Below are 13606 nucleotides of genomic sequence, written 5' to 3'. Positions count from 1 at the left end.
TCCTTGTGAACTTGTTCATCTCCAACGATAGGGTCGACAACTTCGATATTATCCACATGAATGTTGAAGCTGAGACTGAATTTGGAGGCAACTGAGACTGAATTTGCATCTCCAATTGAGAGAAACAGAACTACTTCTAAGAACAAGAAAACATATTGAAGCTTCATCTCTGTTATTCCCTCAAAATCTCTCTCTCTCTCTCTCTCTATGTATGTATGGGATTTGAAGAGTAATCTCACTGGTTTCAGTTTTATGAGTAAAATCGTCACGGTTACATATCAAAAAACCCCGAAATTTTGCCAAGTGACTTTTGTTTTCAAAGATGGATGATGCAAGGAACACGGGAGATGGACGAAAAAAAAGGCAGTTTTCTTGCTTAACTATTTCTACGCTGCGTCTGTCTTCTTTCTTCTCTGTAAGGTGTCGTGGAGATAGTGGAGTACGATCCATCACCTGCAGAAACCCCAAATCCCTGATTTTGATTTTCTCCGGGAGATTCCCTTCCTGTTGTTCCTCATGGCAATCTCAACCAGGCAAGGCCTCTTCTCCATCTCCCCATGGAAAAGTTTTCATTCTTACCGGCTTCCACAACCTTCTTTGGACTAATAGCATTCTTCTCAGTTATTTCAGTTCTACCTTCTTTGGACTAATAGCATTCTTCTCAGTTATTACAATTCTATCAATTTTATGTGCTTCTCATAAACGAGTAAGATCACAAAGACACGACAAAGGGATCAACTCATATACAAAACAACGAAAGCATTTATCGAATCTAAGCAACAATATTAGCAGTAAAGCTCTTTTGATGGCGAAAAAGATTTCTCTGAAAAAATTGATGATGACGGTGATTACAATGATGAAGCAGTTTGGAGGAAGAAAATCGTGTTGGGAGAACGGTGTCATCCGTTAGAACTTTCCGGGGAGATAGTTCACGATTCTGAAGGAAACCGTGCCGGAATCACCTCTTGAAAAGGAGAGTAATGCATTTATGACCTCTTGAGGCTAGCCAGGCCCTTGAAGCTAGCGGGGATTGGGCCCTGAAGCTGGTTCCAGTCGAGATAGAGCTCCTTTAGAGTAGAAGTTGGAAAGAGAGCTCGGTAGGGAACAGGCAAAGAATTGTCGGCCAGGTCGAGGGTTTCCAAGTGAGGGAGATAGTTGCAGGCGGAGGAAGAAAGCGAACCAGAGGCTACTCATGTTTTCTCTCTCTCTCTTTCACTCTTACCCTTGCTCATTCATAGATTTTACTTTGTAATAGAGGGCAAGGTTGGAATTTTCCATTAAGTATTAACAGGATATTAAAAGAAAGCAAAATTGATATTTAAAGTATATTATTTAACACCATCCAGTCACTGTCCACTCAGAGGGTGTGATTGTATAATTTAGAAACATAGGGGTTCATTCTGTATTTAATGCAAACCTCAGGAAATGACAATGTAATTTATCCAAAAAAAAATGATCCATAGTGTATTAATCGATTCATATCGATCAGATAATGGTATCAATCTTGACCGATACCAATATCTAAAACCTTGATCTGATCTATCTTTCTCGATGACTTGTTTTTCAAATTTTTGTTTTGATTATTTTGAAAATGAGAGATAATTTTGGTAATTCATGTATAAAAGGAAAAGGAGAAGATAAAAAAACAAAAGAAGGGGATTCCCCATCCACGTCAACAATCTGTGTGAACCTTTATCGTTAAATATGGACGCTCGGATATGTAAGCTACTTTAGCGATCCCCAGTCGTCGATGTTACTGCCTTACGCAATTCTCTTTCTCTCGGTGTTTTCCGAAACCCTCTTTTTAAATCTCTTCCGCAATTCTCCTTCTTCTCCCGGTGTTATCCGAAACCCTCTTTTTAAATCTCTTCAGACTTCACATTTTCTCCAGGCCTGTTCTTTATCTGGTTTCTGTTTCTGTCTCCGTCTCTGTTTTTCTCTCTTTCTATAGTTGTAGACTGGTAGTTGTCTGCTGGGTCTTGTTTGTAACTTCCATGGCATCTGAAGAGGTGAATTAGTCTCATCTACTGTTCTTTATCTGGTGTTTTCCGAAACCCTCTTTTTAAATCTCTTCCGCAATTCTCCTTCTTCTCCCGGTGTTATCCGAAACCCTCTTTTTAAATCTCTTCAGACTTCACATTTTCTCCAGGCCTGTTCTTTATCTGGTTTCTGTTTCTGTCTCCGTCTCTGTTTTTCTCTCTTTCTATAGTTGTAGACTGGTAGTTGTCTGCTGGGTCTTGTTTGTAACTTCCATGGCATCTGAAGAGGTGAATTAGTCTCATCTACTGTTCTTGCTGCTAGTTTTAGTTCTGCTGGAGTTGTTTTTTTGCTATTAATGAGATTTGTGTTGAAATTCTCGGTCTTGGATCTACTCATGCTGGTTCTCGATTCAGAGAAAGGTCAAAAGTCTTTGGTTATTTTATATAGAAGAGTTGTTTTTTTATTCGGTGAACCCACATTTTTAAGCTTCAAAAACTGTGTTGTAATGGAGATTGTAATATCTTATAGTGTTTGGAATTGTAGCGAAACAGGTTTGGGTGGTTTCGGGAAGTGATTACGTCATCAGTCTTTATTTTCCTCTATGAGATGGACCCTAAAGAGTTTTAAGGTATAAATACGTTGAATTTATGTTTTTTTAGATATTATTTATTTTAGTTATCACAACAGCCTAGAGGTCAAAGCGCCAGAATGAGCACATCAGAGGCTTAATTCATCTTATCAATCCTACAAAAATTTCAACTATGGAGAATTTTCAACAATTTTGTTCTCAAAGGTGAGAAATTAATAAAATATACTTAGAGATGGAGGACTTTCTATATGTTATTAGTATAGGTTGGATGTGATTCAGATATATGTCATATATTATTTAAAATTATAATTAAATTTTGTTATTATTCTGAATATAAACTCAAGTATATTGTATTCTTTTATCTTTGAGACATTAATAGCTCCTTTCAATTCTTTTTTTTTATCATACCTATCAATAGGTTGTAGCAAAATTAAAATAGTAACACATGTCCACAACCCCTTTGTTTTCATATTTAATGTTTTCTTTCCATCAAAAGTGGGTACCGTTTTAGGAATCGATATTAGATATGGATTTGGTCTTCATTGATATTGATTCGAATAACTCCGTCTCGGTTTAAATCAGACGGATTTAACCTTAGTTTCTATTTAAAACATGGATTTATTTACCTTTTTACTCTTGGTCTGTTATTTTGATGAACACATCAATCGACTCTTAGGATCGTGAAATGACGGATATACATAACACATACCATATTCACACACCCGATGTGGAATTAAACTCATACGTCTGTTCTTTTTTTTTTCTTTTGTTAATGAAAGTGTAATTACACAAACCACATACCAATCCCACCCTTGGTCTCTATTGATCCATAGATATAGAATTGCTCTTGGTTCAAGATTGGGGACCGCTGATACCGATATGGATTGGGTGATTCCACCGATTTAATATTGATCCCTAAAATCATGGAAGTGAGTGAAGCTACTACAGATATGCTGATTATTAAAATTTAGTAGGCATTATTTTAACAAATACCATCAATCCCTCTTCTTTGCCACCGGAGAGGGCCTTCTTGGATATTAAAGATGCTATTATGGTAGTTGATATTCCTTCCTAATGTTGATCGATATGATGCATTTTCATGGCATATCAACCTCGATCTTTGCTGTAATCAGGGCTCAACTTCTTCGATAATGGACATTAATGGTACACTTCATACAAACACACTAGTATCGGAGACGGTTTTGGTCTCTGCTACGATTCAAACCAGCCGTATTGGTTGGGATCGGTTTCATAGTCTTGAAACTATCGCTTTTGGGATCCAATACCATATTGGTTTGGATTAGCCAAGTATCAGCCAATATATATTTGTATTGGTTCTGATCAACCTAATATCGAACCATATCGGGAAAAAAAAAAGAAGGTTCACCTCAAATAATAGCATATACCCGAAAAATTAACATTTTTCCTTTTTATACTTTTATCAAACTTATCACTTAAAAAATGTTAGTTCAATAATAACCTTGATGATATACAAGAAAACTCAAAGCTAAGTTCATCTTTTGGCATCGATTTAAAAATGAACCCAGAATTCATGAGGTTTTGCAACTCACCGTTGACATCAATGAAACACATGAAAACTCCCTATATTCATCATTCAATTCAAATTTTGTGGATAGCTAAACCCTAAGCACTACGCACATGTTATGCATGAATTTCCCCTTTTTTATTATTCTATATTTTATTTTCTAATGTAAATTTATATTTTTTATCTATGTATATCCAATATCTCAACACATTTTTTTTTTAATGGCTATATCAAATTGATGGTCACATTCATTTTGGTTGGTGCTCTATTGACACCCTTATGCATATACCAATCCGTCTAGATATCTATTGAGAGAGTTGATTTTACCCACTACAACTCCACAACATTTGACTCTGAACCCTCAACCATCAACCCGCGTGTGTAAAGTTCAAGGCCTATTGTATTGGGCTATTGCAGTTGGACTCGACCCTAGTCTTCTATGGGGTTTGGCTTAGGCTGACTTTTTGGTTAGTTCTTCTTAGCCAATTACGAGAAGGGGATTTGATTATTGGATTGAACAGTAGTATGTTGTCCCTTCCAATTCTTCTAATTCCTCACATGGGGATAGAAATGACCATTCTACCTCTTGCCTGAAAACATTGCCCAAGGTAGGATCCACTCCCCCCTATTAGAGGAATTGGAGGAATTGAAGGTGCCTGCAAATTGGAGGTGATAATTGTTCAGTATAAGATTAAGATAGCTAGACTAAATGATCATTTTCTTTTTTTTTTTTTTTTTTGGGGTTCTAGACAACAGTAGACAAAATTAACTCAATTAAGGTTTTATTACACAATAAAGGACTCAGTACCTTTTCTTACCACCCAAGAAAGAAAAAAAATAAAAAGGAAATTACAAATTTATTTATATAGATATATAGTGGATGGAAAAAAAAAGAAAGAAAGAAAGAAGAAAAAAAAAGAAAAGAAACCACAATTGATCACACCTTTTTCACTCCCAAGCTCCCAGTTGGTGGTGGCAACGGAAAAGTTGTCCTTGTATGTCGCTCATGTTTCATCGAGATCAAGATGACTAGCTATGTCCTAATGACAATTCCAACTATATCATTCTCCATCCATACATCTTGAATTTCCAATCAAATTTCAGGTCCTACCACAATTCCAATTGACATTCCGCACACAATTTCCTCAGCGACATATCTGCATTTCCTTGATAAGGGATAACCACATAATCCTTCATTCCCAATGTAAGAATCCTTTGAAAATGTATCTAATTGATAGCCTCGTGGTATAGGTCCCTCAAGATGATTGTAGCAGACATCGAAGATTGAAAGAAATGTAAGACTAGTAAGTTGCGGAGGGATTCGCCCAGAGAGCTTGTTACATGAGAGATCCAATGATTCAAGTTGTAACATGCTTGCAAACAATGATGGGATTTGGCCTGTTAGGTCATTGTGTGACAAGTTTAGAGCCCTAATCGATGTCAGATCTCCAATCACTTCTGGTATCTCCCCATGGAATCTGTTGTTGGAAAGATCCAGAGCTACCAAGGAGGACGACATGAATCTCTGAATAATTATTTCCCTCCCTCCGAACGTGATTGATCCTATATAGTAGAAATCTTCAGCACTGTAATATCGTTCTGATGTAGTATCTACATTTGTGGACATCATTGCCTTCAAGCTTCCAAAGTATTCAGCTGGCAAATTACCTGTAAATCTATTGGAAGAGAGGTCAATTGTTGACAGCTTTGGGAATCCTTCAGAGGTTCGAGGGGGTTCGATGGGGCCATAGAAACTGTTGGACCGCAATATAAGAACTTGCAACATAGGCAATTTCTCCAACCAGGAAGGGTAAGTATCAACTCTCTCGTTCTTCCCAAGGTTTAGAATCTCTAGTGTTGTGCAATTAGCCAATGACTTGGGCACTTGGCCTTCTAATTTGTTTGCACCGAGATTGAGCCTCTTCAGGCTGCAGTTTGCACTTGTAAAATGTTGCGGTATTATTCCATGAAAATTATTCCCTTCTAGATTCAATACTGAGAGGGTGCCACTGTTGCCTAGACATTTCGGAATTGAACCGCTCAAATTGTTGGAAGAGGCAACAAAGATTTTTAGATACATATTGATTCCTCCGGAATTGAACCGCTCAAGTTGTTGTGAGAAAGATCCAAAAAAGAAAGAGTCCCCTTCCATACCCAACTAGGTACATATCCCTGGATTTGGTTGTTTGAAAGGTCTAAACTCTGCAATTTATCTTGAGTTCTCAAGAAATTTGGGAATTCTTTTATGTGGCAAGATCCCATGTACAACCCTTGAAGCTGGGGAATAAGAGTAGAACTGGTATTGTTGCCAGCTTCCAGTGACAATAGGATGTTTGAAAGGTCAAGAATCTTAAGGTTCTCAAGGTTCCCAAACATGTCCAAGTTCACGATGCCACTAAAATTGTTGGATCCCAGAGAGAGGTATTCAAGTCTTGAGAGGTGATGAGAAATTGATTTAAACATAAGGACTGAACCATTAAATTTGTTGAAGGAGAGGTCCAAAATGACTAGCTGGGTAAGGTTTGCTAAAGAATAAGATGGAAATGAACCTGTGAAATTGTTTCTTGAAAGGTCTAACTCAGTTAGTTGGGTAAGGTTTGCTAAAGAAGATGGAAATGAACCTGTGAAAGTGTTCCATGAAAGGTCCAACTCAGTTAGTTGGGTAAGGTTGGCTAAAGAAGATGGAAATGAACCTGTGAAAGTGTTCGTTGAAAGGTCCAACTCAGTTAGTTGGGTAAGGTTTGTTAGGGAAGGTGAGACTGATCCAGAGAAATTGCAAGCCAAAAGTCGTAATTTCCTCAAAAACCGAAGATTTCCAATAGAATCAGGCAATTGACCAGTGAGATGAAAATTGTAAGACACATCAAGGATCTGAAGATTGGGTAGCTGGAAAACACCGCTAGGGAGCTCCCCATACAATCCACAAGATCTTAGACTAAGAATTTTCAAATGAGAGAAATTTGCCAAGAACTTTGGTACTTCAGAGGAAATATTGTTTTCATCAAGTCGGAGATCGGAGAGGAAGACAAGCTGCGAGAGAGAGGAGTGAATGGGACCTGAAAGACGACAGTTAGACAAGCTCAACACACGGAGGTTGGGAAGTGCCTCCGCCAGGACTTGAGACCAATCGCTTCCTTGTGTAGAGAGGTGAATTCAGATTCTGAATCAATGCCTTAAGGTTTGGTGGTTCCAGTTGTATGCGGATTTGGTCTAAGCCTAGATTTGGAGCACAATTACCTTTTTGGATGGAGAGATCAAGAAAAACCAACCTTGTTAGGCGTGAGAATTCCCAGGGTATTAGGCCAGAGAAACAGGTATTGGAGAGGTTGAGATGGGTCAAGCTTGAAAGCCGATGAAAACCAGATGGGATTGGAGCGAGCCTGAAGTCACTGTAAGCAAGATTGAGCTGTTGGAGATGATCGAGGTCAAAGAGGCTGCTGTCGGAATCGATACCTCCGTAGTTGAATCTCAAGTCGAGACCGATCACGTAACCAGTGGTCATGTTGCATGCGACGCCTACCCATGAGCAACAATCTGTTTCTGGTTTCCATAAACTCACATGATTGGTATTATTAATAAAGGAGTCTAGCTGCAATTGCAAGAGAGCAGATTTCTGGCTATCTAGGCAAATATGGTGCTCCATCAAGAGGGTTGCTTGGGTTTGAGTCAAATGCAATAGGAAGAAGAAGAAGAAACAGAAGGAGAGAAGATGAGCCATGGGGAGATCTCCCATATTAAGTCTTGGGATATAACAAACAAAAATATGTAGGAGAAACGAACAAGCTTACAAGGATGGGTAAGGAAAAATGGAGGTTAATTCTCCTATTTATACATCTTCATAGATTATACCTGTTGTTCAACAGAACTCTATGTTGACTGATCACTGGTCACAAACTTGGATTCAAATTCGATCGTTCATGGAAATAACAGAGAAGGAAATGTGGAGGTTCCCCTGTTTTCATAGATCAAATTAACCCCGCTCAACACTCAATATTGACTGACTAATCACAAACTTGAGTCAATTTCAATCAATTATGAATGGTAATATATAGATAATTTGAATGCTCAACATGGATCAGTGAAGACTTATTTGTTCTTAATTTCCCCATTGAACTACCTCCCTTTCAATTTTTTGCATCCAAAATTAAAAAACTCAGAATAGGGTACGGATCGGTTTCCATCGATTTTGATTCGAATCATCCTAGAATCAATCGGGGAATTGGTTGAACGTGGCCGGAATTGGCTTAATCAATCCAACTCGATCGAACTCAATACACCTAGAATTGGGGTTAATCAGTATCGGTCTCGATCGATTCCGAGTCCAATCGGCGATTCTGCTGATCGATTCCAAATTAATATGTAAAATGATGCCTGCAGCATCCTTGGCACCATTCAGAATGAGCATAATCCTTCCAAAATGCCTCAAATTGGCCTAGGACCACACTAATTAGTTCTATAATTTTCCAGGCTGGTTAAGGGAAATCAAGAGGTAGTGTAGCTTCCATTGCTTTTCATATGTAACTCTTGGTCTTAAAGACATAATAATAGAGTCTAAGGAATCCTTGTGATGAAAATGATGTCCCCAATACATTAAAGTCAAAGAGGTCTGCCACATCGATGCATGCAGTTAATGCATTGGAAGAATTCTTTCAAATTATTCTCACCTCTTCTTTGGACTATTATTTAAGGATTCCTTACATGGGTGGGAAACTTTCTAAGATTTATTATTATAATCTTACCTCTAGAGTTTCCAAGAAGCTTCAACATTGGAAGACCCAATTTCTTAGTCTTGCAGGGAAGATCGTTCTTGTGCAATCTACTCTCTTAGCTATGCCCCTTATGCCATGTCTTGTTTCAAGCTTCCTTCATCCATACACCAATCTCTAGATCGCATCAGTAGAAGCTTCTTTTGGTCCAATGGCTGTTCCAAACAGGTTCCCACCATCTTCTGGAATACAATTTGTCTTCCTAAAAGACAAGGGGGCTTAAATGTGAAATTGTCGGCCATAATGAACCAAGCATTGTTAGCCAAGAAAGGTTGGGAGCTGTTACAACCCTCCAACTCTCTTTGGTCTAAATTCATGAAAGCGAAATACTTCCCTTCCACAATCTTTTTCCATGCAAAATGCTCTTCTAACTCCTCCTGCGGATGGAAGTCTATCTGCTCTTCCAGGGATCACTGCTCCACCTCCCACTGTAATATTATTATTGTTATTATTATTCTCATTCTCGAATACTACTACTGCTACACCATTGGAATAACCGAATAATGTATGATCGGAAGGGAAGCCGCCATGCTAACTAGCTAGCTAACTTGAGATATGATAAGAAGAAATTAAGATACCCAAGTAGTACTGTACTTTGTTTGGGAATCTTTATTAAACCTGCACGCTACCTGCTAATAAATAAATAATACATGAGATCGAGATGATCACTGTGAGTAAATAAATATACAGACACACACACACACACAAAATTAATTAAAGTAGCTAGGAGGGAGTCTTATCGGGGACTAGTGATGATGATGATGGTGATGCACTTCTTGAAGGGGATCAATGTTCATATATGTATGAGCATATGTGAATGACTCACAGCTGCCGTTCAGAATCATGTACGTGAACATTCTCTGCACACCTCTTCCTCTTTTTGCATAGTTGGTTAATTAACCATAAAATTAAGTAAAATAGTAGTTCTTGCGGAGTGTTTTTTCAATGATTCTCACTTCATTGTTATTATTAATGAAGACAAACAAGCACACTGTGTTGAAAAAAGAAAAAAAAACAAAGGATATTTGAGAAGTACGTGCCTTGAACGAGCGAGCGAGCGGCTGATCGATCTATCTTCAAAATAGTAGGGTTTTTAAGCACCCACATACATGTAAGGATTTTATAAATAATCCAGTAATTAATTAATGGCCGAATATTGGATCAAGTTATCTCACTCTTCCCCGTCATCCAATCCTGCATACCAATTAATTGGGGAGGGAGTCTCATATATCTTCACCTACGTCTCTCACTCCCTCACCTCCTAAAATTACTCCTTCCCTTCCCTTCCCTTACCTTAAAATACTTACCCTCCATCTCTTATGGTAGTAAGACTTGTCAATCTAATTTAGATTCATCTTAACAAACCCCCCCCCCCCACCCCCTCAAAAAAAAAAAAAAAAAAAAAACCTAATTTAAATGTATTAATTGTCCCTTCTATTTAGTGGGTAAATCTATATATTAAAAATACGGATTTTCTGTTAACAAATAACTAATTTGTTTCCTAATTTAATTTTATATATTTTTACATAAATAAATCTTTACATTAAAAGAAGCTTTCGCCTTGCGTCCTGTCATTGGTCCCACATCAACCCATTCCTAATTTCTAAAGACTTGGGAATCAATCGCTCAAGAAACAACTTCTTCTTTCTTATAGAATAATATCCAAAATATACAATTAATTATTCTTCTCGCCCTCTCAGATTGGTATCTTTACTATCCTTCTAACCCCCCCCCCCCACCCATACACACACAAGAAAGATCTACAGTTCTATTGTGGGGTAGTTTACATTAATGATCAGTAAATTGATTTGGAAAATCAAACATTAGTCATTTTTTAGGTCTTATACGTGACTTTGATGGTCGCTTTCTTGGGGCCTAGTGTAAGGCTAGTTTGGCTATTTGTGACCATTATCTTCTCAGATGTAGCTTGCAGATTATCCACCTAATGGTTCTGTCGTCCTGTTGTGTTGGCCTTTAGGCGCTTTTTCGTCTTCTTTGGACTAGGTCATTTGGCCGTTGTAGATGATGTTTTAATTTTATCTCATTATTTTACTTATGTTTCCTTTACTATAGTTTCTCACTTTCTTGTACATGAGACTCACCTTTTAGCAACTAAGGGTGCCTCCTGTTTCTTTCTATCCCGTTTCTGGTGGCTTCTCCCCCCCCCCCCCCCCTTGCCTTTCATTCATTACTTCTTGTAATCCTTTAGTCCAAAATTTATCCTACCACAGTGTTCCGTAATAAAATTGTTGATTCTGACAATAAATATATATATTTTTTTGATAATTAATTTGGGAATAAAAGTGTAATGTTGACATTCCATACTCTTTAATTAGAGTAATTATCTATAAAATATGGGAGAAAGAACTCTACTTGGTTGCGTGGGTAGTGCATATTCCACACAACTACTTTTAAAGCCATTGGATTGGAATAAAAGTGTAATGTTGTCATCATTCCATACTCTTTAGCAATGTACCATTTTACCTTTGGTTGGACACTCTCCAAGCTGGCTACTGCTAATAATCTAGTATGCACATATAACAATAGATACCATATGATTTTACGTTCTCAAGATAGAAAGGTTTAACTCATTTTACCCAAAAAAAGAAACAAAGATAGAAAGTTTAACTGCCTTTGTTATAAGTTAACCCTATTCTCCATTGATAGTAAAACATATTTCATCTCACCGTGGACGTAGGCAACTTTGTCGAACAACGTAAATCCTTGTGCGCATTGTGTGTGATGCGTCATAGAATCCCCCAACCAACCAAAAGCTACCACGTAAACGTACTAGAACTGAATCCGAGGCCGAGGTCGAGCACTAAAGCCGTGATAGGGCATAAAATCACTTCACCAATTAGAAGCTGCCACGTGGCCGACTTGAGGTCAGTCCAAGAATCGAACTGAGCTGAATAGGAAATCGGGCCGACCCGATCTCCAATAGGTCACCTGACAGAGCCGAGCTCACACAAGTCAGTCGGGGCTGAGGCCGAGCTCGCACAAGTCAGCCATAAACTCCTGACCGAGCATACACAGGACAGCCTAGGCAGGGCTGACTGCCGAGACCGACTTAACAGGCTGACCTCCTAGGCCGAGGTGACTGCCAAGACCGACCTGCCAGGGATCGCGGGGCCACGTCAGCACATCTCGAGAATCACGAGATAAGGATCGAGCAACGATCCCAACGCAATATGAAATCACACTTTACATGGACTCTTACCTTAATAAGAGCCCGACCCCGAAAATAGCTCTCCACTCCGCTCTACGTGAGAGAGCCTTCCAAAAAAAGGACTCCTACCATACTAGGACTCTCCCAACTGCCTCATCTCATCCTCACTCTATAAATACCCAGGTATGGAGCACCATTCCTCATCTTGCTTTCACTACGCAGTTACGTTGTTGCATTGGAGACCTGACTTGAGCGTCGGAGAGTCCTTGGCCGGAGCCACACCGACTCTCTTGTGCTCATCGCTTGGTTTTTGCAGGCTCATCCATGGGCGAATCGAGCATCGGAGGTTTTCATCCGCAAGATGAGGAATCGAAGAGCTGATCAAAGTAGGGCACTTGAAGCGGTACATCAAGGGGAGCCGAGAAGAACATGGAAGTCGACGACCAGAAGACAGCGATCAAAGGAAGTCTAAGCCGAGGTCTGAGAGCCGGAGGACTGAGCACGACGAGGACAAGGTCCGAGCCGAAAAGAAGGATGACGGATCCGGGCCGAGCAATGAGAAAGGAGCTCCCATATACGCCATCCTCGGAGGGCCCGGACATGAATCCACCCGAAAAGCCAAGGCGAATGCACGATTTGTCAGAGTCGCGGAGATGTCGAGCAAAAGGCCGAAGGTGACGATCTCCTTCTCTGAGGCCGACCTCGAAGGTATAAGTTTACCTCACGATGATGCTTTGGTGGTGCAGGTAGAAATAGCGAGGAGACCCGTTCAACGGGTATTGATCGATACGGGAGCATCCGTGGATCTTATGTCGTTGGACGTGTATCGACAATTCGGCTTTGGGGATGAGGTGCTCAAACCAGAAGCCACCTCACTCCAGGGATTCTCGGGGGCTGCCGCCACGATTAAGGGGTCGATAGACCTCCTGATCACGTTCGGGCAAGCTCCATACCAAGCGACGATCCAAGTCAAGTTCATGGTGGTACGGTCGGTGGTGGCCTTCAACGCCATACTTGGTCGCCCATCGCTCACCGGCCTCCAAGCTATCATCTCGTCAATACACTTGAAGATGAAATTCCCCACAAAGAACGGCATCGGAGAATCCAAGGTGATCAAAAGAGAGCTCAAGAGTGCTACGCCACCTTTGTAAAGCAAAACAAAGGAAATGTCCGAGGAATGGCTATGTGCGTTGAGCACCTCCCCGAAGACTAGCGGGATGAGCTCACCAAAAGACGCAAAAGGCCCGTGGAAGACCTCATCCCGTTCCCCCTTAGTGACGAAGACCCAACAAAGACGGTACCAGGGCCTTGGAACTCAGAAAATTTGAAGAAATTTTTTCAGTAATTTTCTTAAGTATTTTTCTCGGCACAGTTCATGACAAGCATTTATGTATTCGGCTTCGGCCTCGACATTCTTGATTCAATGAAATAAAGTCTTTTCTCTACTTGCTTAGCGCACTTACAACACGTCAGGCGGACCAAGTCGTAAGACCGGTCCTCATAGACCTGGCCGACCTCAAAGACCGACCCTCATAGGACGGAAGGCAACCAAGTCG

General features: G+C 39.8%; 1 protein-coding gene across 1 annotated transcript in view; it reads left to right on the top strand.

Moving 5' to 3' along the window:
- LOC122640861 (metal tolerance protein 9-like) overlaps positions 1–6440 on the top strand; it is a 31094-nt gene extending 24654 nt beyond the window's left edge. Inside the window, exon 7 of the mRNA XM_043834125.1 lies at positions 6428–6440. The gene's annotated coding sequence lies outside the window, so the exon portion shown is untranslated. The remainder of the gene's footprint in view (positions 1–6427) is intronic.
- The last annotated feature ends 7166 nt before the right edge of the window (positions 6441–13606 follow it).

This window comes from Telopea speciosissima, chromosome 9 (assembly GCF_018873765.1).
Source record: "Telopea speciosissima isolate NSW1024214 ecotype Mountain lineage chromosome 9, Tspe_v1, whole genome shotgun sequence".
Taxonomy (NCBI): Eukaryota; Viridiplantae; Streptophyta; class Magnoliopsida; order Proteales; family Proteaceae; genus Telopea; species Telopea speciosissima.
Note: the sequence above shows the minus strand (reverse complement) of the source record. Positions and strands in the feature narration are given on the sequence as shown.